Below are 11,127 nucleotides of genomic sequence, written 5' to 3' on the forward strand. Positions count from 1 at the left end.
GAGGTATTTTTCTTTAACTTTTCTTGCTCTGCCAGCACCAAGTAACAAACCCATCTCTCCTCCCAAACAAAAGAACAGCTGGCATAATGTCTCCATCATCCCACCAACATTCCACAGCAAAGACATCGCATAGCCTCCATCTTAATTTTACTTCTGTCATTTACTGCCCGTTCAGTCATGTTCCTCCCTTTTGCACTCTTTTTGCATATTTTGTTATACTTAATATTCCATTTTTGATTTTATTCCTTACTGGTGTCCCTTTTTGATTTTTGCTTCCTTCGAATATACTTTTTATTATTGGCTTGCCTCAGTGGATCCTTTTTAATAGTTTTATCGATATGTCTCTTACAGCTTAGCACCTCTCCCCAATAACAATAATTTATTTTTCAGTTGATGTCCTTTTAAGATTTATTAGTGCCTGTGCTACCCTTTTGTTTAGCAAACAACACCTACTCCCCTTAAAATACTGCTAGACCCTGGGGATTCCAACCCAGTACTGTTGGACCCAAGGCTTCCTTCCCCGTGCTCCCAGATCCCAGTGTCACTCCTGATGCTGCTAAAACTAGAAATACTATTTGGCATAACACCCCAATTCTTATAAAACTTCCAAATCACAGTGAGCAATACAGCTCATTTCCTGTCCACAAATGTTTCTTCATGTAACACTTTATGTTAACACAACAAAGGAAACCTATGTGACCATTTTTAATAGGATTCTGCATGTAAGCAATTATGTACATATTTTATAATGGAGAAAAGTGTAACAATATTTCATCACTGTGGTTTGTTGATAAACCAGTTGAATCAATATGTTTTTTGGGAAAAAATTGTTTAATACTTTTTTTCTTAGTAATTGACATTTCTAATGTCAAAACAAAGATTTTAAATGATAAATTACTGTTTTTTGCATATTTCAAAACAACATGATTACATTTATTCATTGAAGTTTTTGTGGCTTTTAATGCCTTCATAGGAACGTAAGAACATAAGAAATAGGAGCAGGAGTAGGCCATTTGGCCCTTTGAGCCTGCTCCGCCATTCAGTAAGATCATGGCTGATCTTCTACCTCATCTCCACTTTCCTGCACTATCCCCATATCCCTTGATTCCCTTAATATTCAAAAATCTATCGATCTCTGTCTTGAATATACTCAATGACTGAGCCTCCATAGCCCTCTGGGGTAGAGAATTCCAAAGATTCACCACCCTCTGAGTGAAGAAATTTCTCCTCATCTCAGTCCTAAATGGCGGACCCCTTCTGAGACTGTAACCCCTGGTTCTAGACTCCCTAGCCAGGGGAAACATCCTCCCTGCATCTACCATGTCAAGCCCTGTAAGAATTTTGTATGTTACAATGAGATCACCTCTCATTCTTCTAAACTCTAGAGAATATAGGCTGAGTCTACTCAATCTCTCCTCATAGGACAATCCCCCCATCCCAGGAATCAGTCTGGTGAACCTTCGTTGCACTCCCTCTATGGCAAGTATATCCTTCGTTAGGTAAGGAGACCAAAACTGTACACAGTACTCCAGGTATGGTCTCACCAGGGCCCTATATAATTGCAGTAAGACATCTTTACTCTTATACTCAAATCCTCTTGTAATGAAGGCCAACATTCCATTTGCTTTCCTAATTGCTTGCTGTACCTGCATGTTAACTTTCAGTGATTCGTGTACAAGGACACCCAGGTCCCTCTGAACACCACCATTTAAAAAATACCCTGCTTTTCTATTTTTCCTACCAAAGTGGGTAACTTCACATTTCTCCACATTATATTCCATTTGCCATGTTCTTGCCCACTCACTTAGTCTGTCTATATCCCCTTGAAGCCTCCTAGCATCCTCCTCACAACTTACATTCCCACCCAACTTTGTATCATCAGCTAACTTGGATATATTACATTTAGTCCTCTCATCCAAATCATTGATGTAGATTGTGAAAAGCTGAGGCCCAAGCATTGATCCTTGCAGTACCCCACTAGTTACAGCCTGCCAACCTGAAAATGACCCGTTTATTCCTACTCTCTGTTTTCTGTCCGTTAACCAATCCTCAATCCATGCTAGTATGTTACTTCAATCCCATGAGCCCTAATTTTGTTTAATAACCTCTTGTGTGGCACCTTATCGAATGCCTTCTGAAAATCCAAATACACCACATCCCCTGATTCCCCCTTATCCTGCTCGTTACAACCTCAAAAAACTCAACAGATTTGTCAAACACGATTTCCCTTTCATAAATCCGTGTTGACTCTGCCCAATCCTATTATTATTTTCTAAATGCCCCATTACTACATCCTTAATAATAGGTATTAGCATTTTCCTTACTGCTGATGTCAGGCTAACTGGTCTGTAGTTCCCCATTTTCTCTCTCCCTCTCTTAAATAGTAGGGTTATATTTGCTACCTTCCAATTCACGGGAACCATTCTAGAATCTATGGAATTTTGGAAAATGACAACCAATGCATCCACTATCTCGATAGCCACCTCTTTCAAAACCCTAGGATGTAGGCCATCAGGTCCAGAGGATTTATCAGCTTTCAGTCCCATTAATTTCTCCAGTACTATTTTTATACAAATACTAATTTCTTTCAGTTCCTCATTCTCGCTAGAGCCTTGGTTCTCCACTATTTCCGGGAAGTTTTTTGCGTCTTCTTCTGTGAAGACAGACACAAAGGGCTGGATTTTGTCAATGGGGAGTTTTTGGAGGCGGGACTCCCACTTTTTGGGGTGTAGTCCCGCCTCCATTGACTTGTGGCCAACCCACGCTATTTTCCCTTGATTGACCTTGTTAAGCCCGCCCAGCGGGCCAATTAAGGGACACCCGGTTACTGGTGACGCAGCGATTGACATTTCATCTGTCAAGAGCTTTTGACAGATGAAAAATCAGCGTTTGACAGCTCTGTGAAGCTGTGAAACACTGACAATCTGTCTTCTAACTTGAGTCCTTCTACTCAGACTCAGTTAGAGATCTCTCCAGACCAGAAAGCAGAATGCTGCAACTTTTGACAGTTAAGCAGCCATTGTGCTTTCTGTGCCGGTGAACTGAGGGACTCCCGAGAACTGAAGGAAGGAAGCCTGCAGGAGAAAGTAAAGGTAAGTAAAACTTATTAAAATACTTTACACTTACCTCACACACTTACCTCTGCACACATGCACCCATCACTTACCTGCACAACAGACATCTCGACCCCTCCAACTCCTTCAGACCCACGGCCCGCCTCGCTAACTTGGCATGGTTCAGAGCCGTCGGGAAGCCCACACTTCAGGGCTAAAAATAGGGATTAGGCAAAAAACTGCCTGTTAACAGGCAGTTAATTGGCACTAATCCCCTTCCCACCTCGAGGAGGCGGCTCCCAGCACAGGTCGGATACCCGCCTCCTGGGACATTGGCACGGAGGCGGGTTGTGGGCGGGATGGGTTCCTGCCCCCCGATTCTGCAATTTTCCCACCACTCCCGCCTCCAAACCCGCCTCCACAGGGCTTGGAAAATCCAGCCCAAAGTATTTGTTTAATTTCTCTGCCATTTCCTTATTCCCCATTATAATTTCTCCTGTCTCAGCCTGTAAGGGACCCACATTTAATTTTGCTAATCTTTTCCTTTTTACATACCTATAGAAACTTTTACAGTCTGTTTTTATGTCTCTCACTAGTTTACTCTCATATTCTATTTTCCCTTTCTTTATCAATTTCTTGGTCCTCCTTTGAAGAATTCTAAAATCCTCCCAATCCTCAGGCTTACTACTCTTTGGCAACATTATAAGCCTCTTCCTTTGATCTAATACTATGTTTAACTTCTCTTGTTAGCCATGATTGGAGCGCTTTTACTGTGGGGTTTTTGTGCCTTAAAGGAATGTATATTTGTTGTAAATTATGTATTAATTCTTTAAATGCTTGTCTACCGTCATACCTTTTAATGTAATTTCCCAATCTACCTTAGCCAACTCGCCCCTCATACCTACATACTTGTAGTTTGCTTTGTTTAGATTTAAGACCCTAGTTTCGGATTTAACTAAATCACTTTCAAACTCAATATAAAATTCTATCATATTATGGTCACTCTTCCCTAAAGGCCCCTTTACTACAAGGTTATTAATTAACCCTTTCTCATTGCACAATACTAGATCTAAAATAGCCTGTTCCCTAGTTGGTTCCTCAAAATACTGATCTAGAAAACTATCTTGCATACATTCCATGAATTCGTCCTTCACACTATTACTGCAAATTTGGTTTGCCCAGTCTATATGTAGGTTAAAGTTCCCCATGATTACTGTATTACCCTTGTTACACGTGCCTCTAATTTCCTGATTTATACTCTGCCCTACATTACAACTACTGTTTGAGGGCCTATAAACAACTCCCACCAATGTTTTCTGCCCTTGCTGTTTCTTAGCTCCAACCAAACTGATTCTACTTCTTGATTTTCAGAGCTAAGATCCTTTCTTTCTACTGTCTTTATCCCATCCTTTATTATCAGGGCTACCCCTCCTCCTTTTCCATTTCGTCTATCTCTTCTAAAAGTTAAGTATCCTGGAATATTTAGTCCCGAACCTTGGCCACTTTGCAACCACGTCTGTTATGGCTATTAGATCAAACCTGTTAATTTCTATCTGCGCTATTAATTCATCTATTTTGTTGCAAATGCTTTGCGCATTCAGATATAGTGCCTTTAGCTTTGACTTATTTCTATTTTTCCCTGATGTCACCTTAGTCACTGATGCCTTATCACCTTTGTTCCTCTCTGTCCCTTCCTGACTCACTGCTTATTTTTACCCAAAACTTTACTCTGCTCTAGAGCCTTGACATTTCTCTCGCTGCTTTTAAATTTACTCTTTCCTAAATCCTCCCCCCCCACCCCTTTCATTAATTTAAAGCCCTGTCTACTGCCCTAGTTATTCGGTTTGCCAGGACACTGGTCCCAGTCCGTTCCAACGGAACAGCTCCCTCTTTCCCCAGTACTGGTGCCAATGCCCCATGAACTGAAACCTCTTCCTCCCACACCACTCTTTGAGCCACGCATTTAAACCTCTAATCTGTTTGTCCCTATGCCAATTAGCGCGTGGCTCAGGTAACAATCCAGAGATTATTACCTTTGAGGTTTTGCTTTTTAATTTGGATCCTAGCTCCTCAAACTCCCTCAGCAGGACCTCATTCCTAGTTCTACCTATGTCGTTGGTTCCTACATGGACTATGACAACTGGATCGTCCCACTCCAAGTACTTCTCCAGCCGTGAGGAGATGTCTTTAACTCTGGCACCGGGCAGGCCACACAACCTTCTGAACTCTAGGTCGCTGCTGCAGAGAACAGTATCTATCCCCCTGACTGTACTGTCCCCTACCACAACTACATTCTCTTTCACCCCTCCCACTTGAATGGCCTCCTGCACCATGGTGCCATGGTCAGCTTGCTCATCCATCCTGTAGGCTTTTCCCTCATCCACACAGGCAGTAAGAACCTCATACCTGTTGGTCAAGGGCAAAGGCTGAGGCTCCTCCAACACTGCACCTGGGGTCCCCTTACCTGCCTGAGTTGCAGTCACACCCTGCTGTCGCTGACCACTAACCAGACCTGTACTACAACAACTAACCTTCATTGAAGTTTTATTTGAAGACTGTAGCATCTCCCAAAAGCTCAGGCTTGGACTTGATAGTTTTGCCCAGATTGCTGACACTTCCAACTGAAGGCAGACCCTGTACTCTGAGAAAGCACAGGATACATAATTTCTCAGAATGCAACTGTAGGAGTTAAGATAGCCAAACGATAGAATGCTTGTCCCCTAGCCTCTAACAATGTCTATTTTGTTGTTTTTCCAAGATTATTTTATGAGAGCACATTTATTCAGGCAAAATTAATATTGACTTTTTTTAATAGAGGCTGTGTGTGTCGTGCATATGTGCAAGAAAGAGAAATAAAACACGACAGACTGTACTGATTACATACTTTAGTTTAGTTTTATGATTGTTTTCATAATTTTGTTAAAATTGATCAACTTGTAACAGCAGAGCAGTAGGTTATGTTGCAGGATGACAGAAATTGTGCTGCCACTATGAATATTTAGGAGATTTAATCATTCCAAAGCAGGAAAAAATTAATTGCACAATATCCTAACAACACAAAATCAACATGTGATGTTGAATTTGAGTTGCATCTAGAATGTATAGTAAAATCTGTACAAACGGACACCTACAAAAAACAGACACTTATTGACGGTCCCAAATAACTTACATTATTATAATAGATACACGATACACCTTGAAACCACGGACATTCACAAATTACGAACTATGGACATCCTTCAATGCACCAAGTCCATTTGCAACTGAAAACTGGACACAGTAAATGTGAGACAGCAACAGGTGGAAAAAAATACAACCTTTGTGGAATGGGAATTTCTTTACCCAGTATTCATAACGGCAGAGAAACAGCTCAATCTCTGGGATTGAATGCTTCCACGACTCTATCCCAGGGATAGAGGGGTTTCTCTGCCGCTATGGATGCTGGGTAAAGAACTCCCCATTCCACAAAAAACAGGAATTGCACTGAAATGACCGTTACACTCGCAAAATGGGGCATGGGTCTCCAGGATGTTTCCTCTAGAATATTTACGTGATGATCATTGCATTAAATTTCCCGCCGCCGTGTGCCCCCTCACTGCTCCGTGATGTCACCTGATCGCCGCCGCAGAGTGCCCTGACCGCGTGGAATGCAATCGGAAGGGAGCTGAAAAATAGGGAATCGTGGGTGTCAACATTCAGGAGAGGGTTTGATATGGGGTGGTCTCAGCATTCGGGGGTGGTCTCAGCATTCGGTGGGTGTCGCTGAAGTCGGGGGCGAGAAGAGATGGTGACAGGAATGGGGGTTTGGGGGGTGGGGGGAAAGATGGAGAAAGGGAAGAGAAGGGGGCTAGGAGTCATAGAGTTATACAGCACAGAAACAGGCCCTTCGGCCCATCGTGTCTGCGCCGTCCATCAAGCTCTGTCCAATCTAATACCATTTTCCAGCATTTGGTCCATAGCCTTGTATGCAATGGCATTTCAAGTGCTCATCCAAATGCTTCTTGAATGTTGTGAGGGTTCCTGCCTCTACCACCCTTTCAGGCAGTGAGTTCCAGACTCCAACCACCCTCTGGGTGAAAAAGTTCCTCCTCAAATCCCCTCTAAACCTCCTGCCCCTTACCTTGAATCTATGCCCCCTTGTTATTGACCCCCCTACTAAGGGGAAAAGTTCCTCTTTATCTACCCTATCTATGCCCCTCATCATTTTGTACACCTCAATCAGGTCCCCCCTCAGCCTTCTTTGCTCCAAGGAAAACAACCCCAGCCTGTTTAGTCTTTCTTCATAGCTGAGGCGCTCCATCCCAGGTAACATCCTGGTGAATCTTCTCTGCACCCTCTCCAAAGCAATCACATCCTTCCTATAGTGAGGCGACCAGAACTGCACACAGTACTCCAGCTGTGGCCTTACCAGCGTTTTGTACAGCTCCATCATAACCTCCCTGCTCTTATATTCTATGCCTCGGCTAATGAAGGCAAGTATCCCATATGCCTTTTTAACCACCTTATCTACCTATTCCGCTGCCTTCAGGGATCTATGTACATGTACACCAAGGTCCCGCTGACCCTCTGTACTTCCTAGGGTCCTACCACTCATTGTGTATTCCCTTGCCTTATTTGTCCGTCCAAAATGCATCACCTCGCACTTTTCAGGGTTAAATTCCATTTGCCACTTTTCCGCCCATCTGACCAACCCGTTTATATCGTCCTGTAGCCTGAGGCTTTCCTCCTTGCAATTTACCACCCCACCAATTTTCGTGTCATCTGCGAACTTACTGATCATACCTTTTACATTCTCATCCAAATCATTTATGTAGATCACAAACAGCAAGGGACCCAGCACCGATCCCTGAGGTACCCCACTGGACACAGGCTTCCAGTCACAAAAGCAACCTTCGACCATCACCCTCTGCCTCCTGCCACTCAGCCAGTTTAGGATCCAACGTGCCAAGGCACCCTGGATCCCATGGGCTCTTACCTTCTTGACCAGTTTCCTATGCGGGACTTTGTCAAAAGCCTTACTGAAGTCCATGTATACCACATCCACAGCATTTCCCTCATCCACACACCTTGTCACCCCTTCGAAAAATTCAATCAGATTGGTCAGACATGATTTACCCTTGACAAAGCCATGCTGACTATCCCCGATTAATCCTTGCCTCTCCAAGTGGAGACTAATTTTGTCCCTCAGAATTTTTTCCAATAATTTCCCTACCACAGATGTTAGGCTCACTGGCCTGTAATCCCCTGGTTTATCCCTGGTTTATCCCTGCTACCCTTCTTGAATAATGGTACTACGTTAGCTGTTCTCCAGTCCTCTGGTACATCCCCTGTGGCCAGAGAGGTTCTGAAAATTTGTCAGAGCCCCTGCAATCTCCTCCTTTGCCTCACACAGCAGCCTGGGATACATCTCGTCCGGGCCTGGGGATTTATCCACTTTTTTGGCCTGCTAAAACCGCTAGTACCTCCTCCCTCTCGATGCTAATATGTTCAAGTATATCACAGTCCCCTTGCCCGATTTCTGTCTACATCGTCTTCCTCCATAGTGAACACAGATGCAAAAAATTCATTTAAAACCCCGCCTACATCATCTGGCTCTACACACAGATTGCCACTTTGGTCCCTAATGGGCCCTACCCTTTCCCTGGTTATCCTCTTGCCCTTAATATACTTGATGCCCACTCGGTGGTTCACTTTGGAGGTCAGGACATCCAGTTTGTCCTCGTCCGATTTGATTGCTGCGGAGGCGGTCAGGAATTTTTCGAAACACTTAAGCCAGTGAGTAAACTTGGTGGATGAATCCGCCTCCCGATGATCTAAGTCCAGGCATGCTGGTGTGAGGATCTTCTCCATTATAAAAATTTTGTTAATAAAATTGATGCGCTATCAATTACTCATAAAAGACTGAGAGTTAAGAGAGTAACTAAAGGCTTTTATTAACAAAAGAATGAAGGTCTGCCTCGAGTGGTCGACCGGTCCAGAAATACAAAGGGCTGGGGAGCAGTCACCTTTATACTAGGACTTGTGGGAGGAGTCAGCCGAGGCATGTCCAGGCATGTACACAGTGGAATACAAACAGTGGTTTACCACAATACTTATAAAACATCTTAGGATTTTCCTTTATTTTGCTCGCCAGTGTTATTTCATGGCCCCTCCTCGCTCTCCTAATTTCTTTTTTAAGCATGCCCCTGCACTTTTTATACTCCACTAGGGCTTCCTCCGTCTTTAGTAACTGCCAAAAGCCCCCCTTTTTTTCCTAATGCATTTTTGTATATCCCTTGTCATCCAAGGTTCCCTTTGCTTGTTGGTACCACCCTTGACCTTTATGGGAACATGTTGGCGTTGTACTCTCTCTATTTCCCTTCTGAAAGTCTCCCACTGCTTTGATGTGGATTTTCCTATAAGTAGCTGCTCCCAGTCCACTTTGGCCAGATCCTGCCTTATCATATTAAAATCGGCCTTCCCCCAATTTAGAACCCTTATTTCCGGGCCGTCTTTGTCTTTTTCCATGACCACCTTAAATCTCACCGAATTATGGTCACTGTCGCCAAAATGCTCTCCTACTGACACTTCCACCACTTGCCCGGCTACATTCCCTAGAATTAGGTCCAGTACCGCCCCCTCTCTTGTAGGACTTTCTACACGCTGGCTCAAAAAGCTCTCCTGGATGCACTTTAAGAATTCTGCATCCTCTAAGCCTTTCACACTCTGACTATCCCAATTAATATTGGGGAAGTTGAAATCCCCCACTATTATTACCCTATTATTTTCGCACCTCTGAGATTTGTCTACATATCTGTTCCTCTATCTCCCCCTGACTGTTTGGGGGCTTATAGTACACTCCCAGCAAAGTACTGATGCGCCAATTACTCAAAAGACTGAGGTTGAGCGAGTAACAATCAGGCTTTTATTAACTAAAGAATGAAGGTCTTGTCTCGAGTGGTCGACCCGTCCAGAATACTAAGGGACTGGGAGGTAGTCACTTATATACCTGGAATAGTGGGAGGAGTCAGCCGAGGCATGTCCAGACCTGTACCTAGTGGAATACACATACAGACACAGACAGGTATGACAGTGGTTTACCACATTCACCCCTTGTTTAAAAATGAGTCCGGCGGGGTGAAGTGTATTTAAAAGTTCGTGTATTGGAGTCTCTCCGGAGGTCTTGTCTGCCGCTGTGATCGACGTGGCGACGGCAGGGGTGGTGGAGCTTCCGGCGTCGCGTCCCGTGTAGGCTGGGGCCCTGGAGTGTAGTCCTCGTGGGTGATGGTCCAAGGCGAGCCGGCTGCTGGGGTTGGATATCGGGTCGTGGGGGGGGTGGTAATGGGTAGTGGGTTACAGCGGTCCCCGAGGGTGCGAGGTCTCGTATGGAGACTGTGTCCTCCCGCCCGTCCGGGTACGCAATGTAAGCGTACTGGGGGTTGGCGTGGAGGAGGTCGACCCTCTCGACCAGGGGGTCCGTTTTATTGGCCCTCACATGTCTTCTCAGTAGTACCGGCCCTGGGGACGTCAGCCATGGCGGTAACGATGTCCCCGATGTGGACTTCTTTGGGAAGACAAACATTTTCTCGTGAGGGGTGGCATTGGTGGCAGTGCAGAGCAGTGACCGAATCGAGTGGAGCGCATCGGGGAGCACCTCCTGCCAGCGGGAGGTCGGAAGGCCCCTAGACTTTAAGGCTAGTAGGGCGGCCTTCCAAACTGTTGCATTCTCTCTTTCCACCTGTCCGTTCCCCCGGGGGTTGTAACTGGTGGTCCTGCTTGTGGCTATACCCCTAGCGAGCAGGTACTGGCGGAGTTCGTCGCTCATAAACGATGAGCCCCGGTCGCTATGGATATAGCTGGGGAAACCGAACAGGGTGAAGAGGCTGTTCAGAGATTTAATGACCGTGGCACTGGTCATGTCCGGGCAGGGGATAGCGAACGGGAACCGGGAGTACTCGCCAATGATGTTGAGGAAGTACACATTGCGGTCGGAGGAGGGGAGAGGCCCTTTGAAATCGACGCTCAGGCGTTCGAAAGGGCGAGTGGCTTTTATCAGGTGGGCTCTGTCTGGTCTATAAAAGTGCGGTTTGCACTC

This window comes from Somniosus microcephalus, chromosome 13, assembly GCF_052327205.1.
Source record: "Somniosus microcephalus isolate GS21.2 chromosome 13, FLI_Smic_1.0, whole genome shotgun sequence".
NCBI lineage: Eukaryota > Metazoa > Chordata > Chondrichthyes > Squaliformes > Somniosidae > Somniosus > Somniosus microcephalus.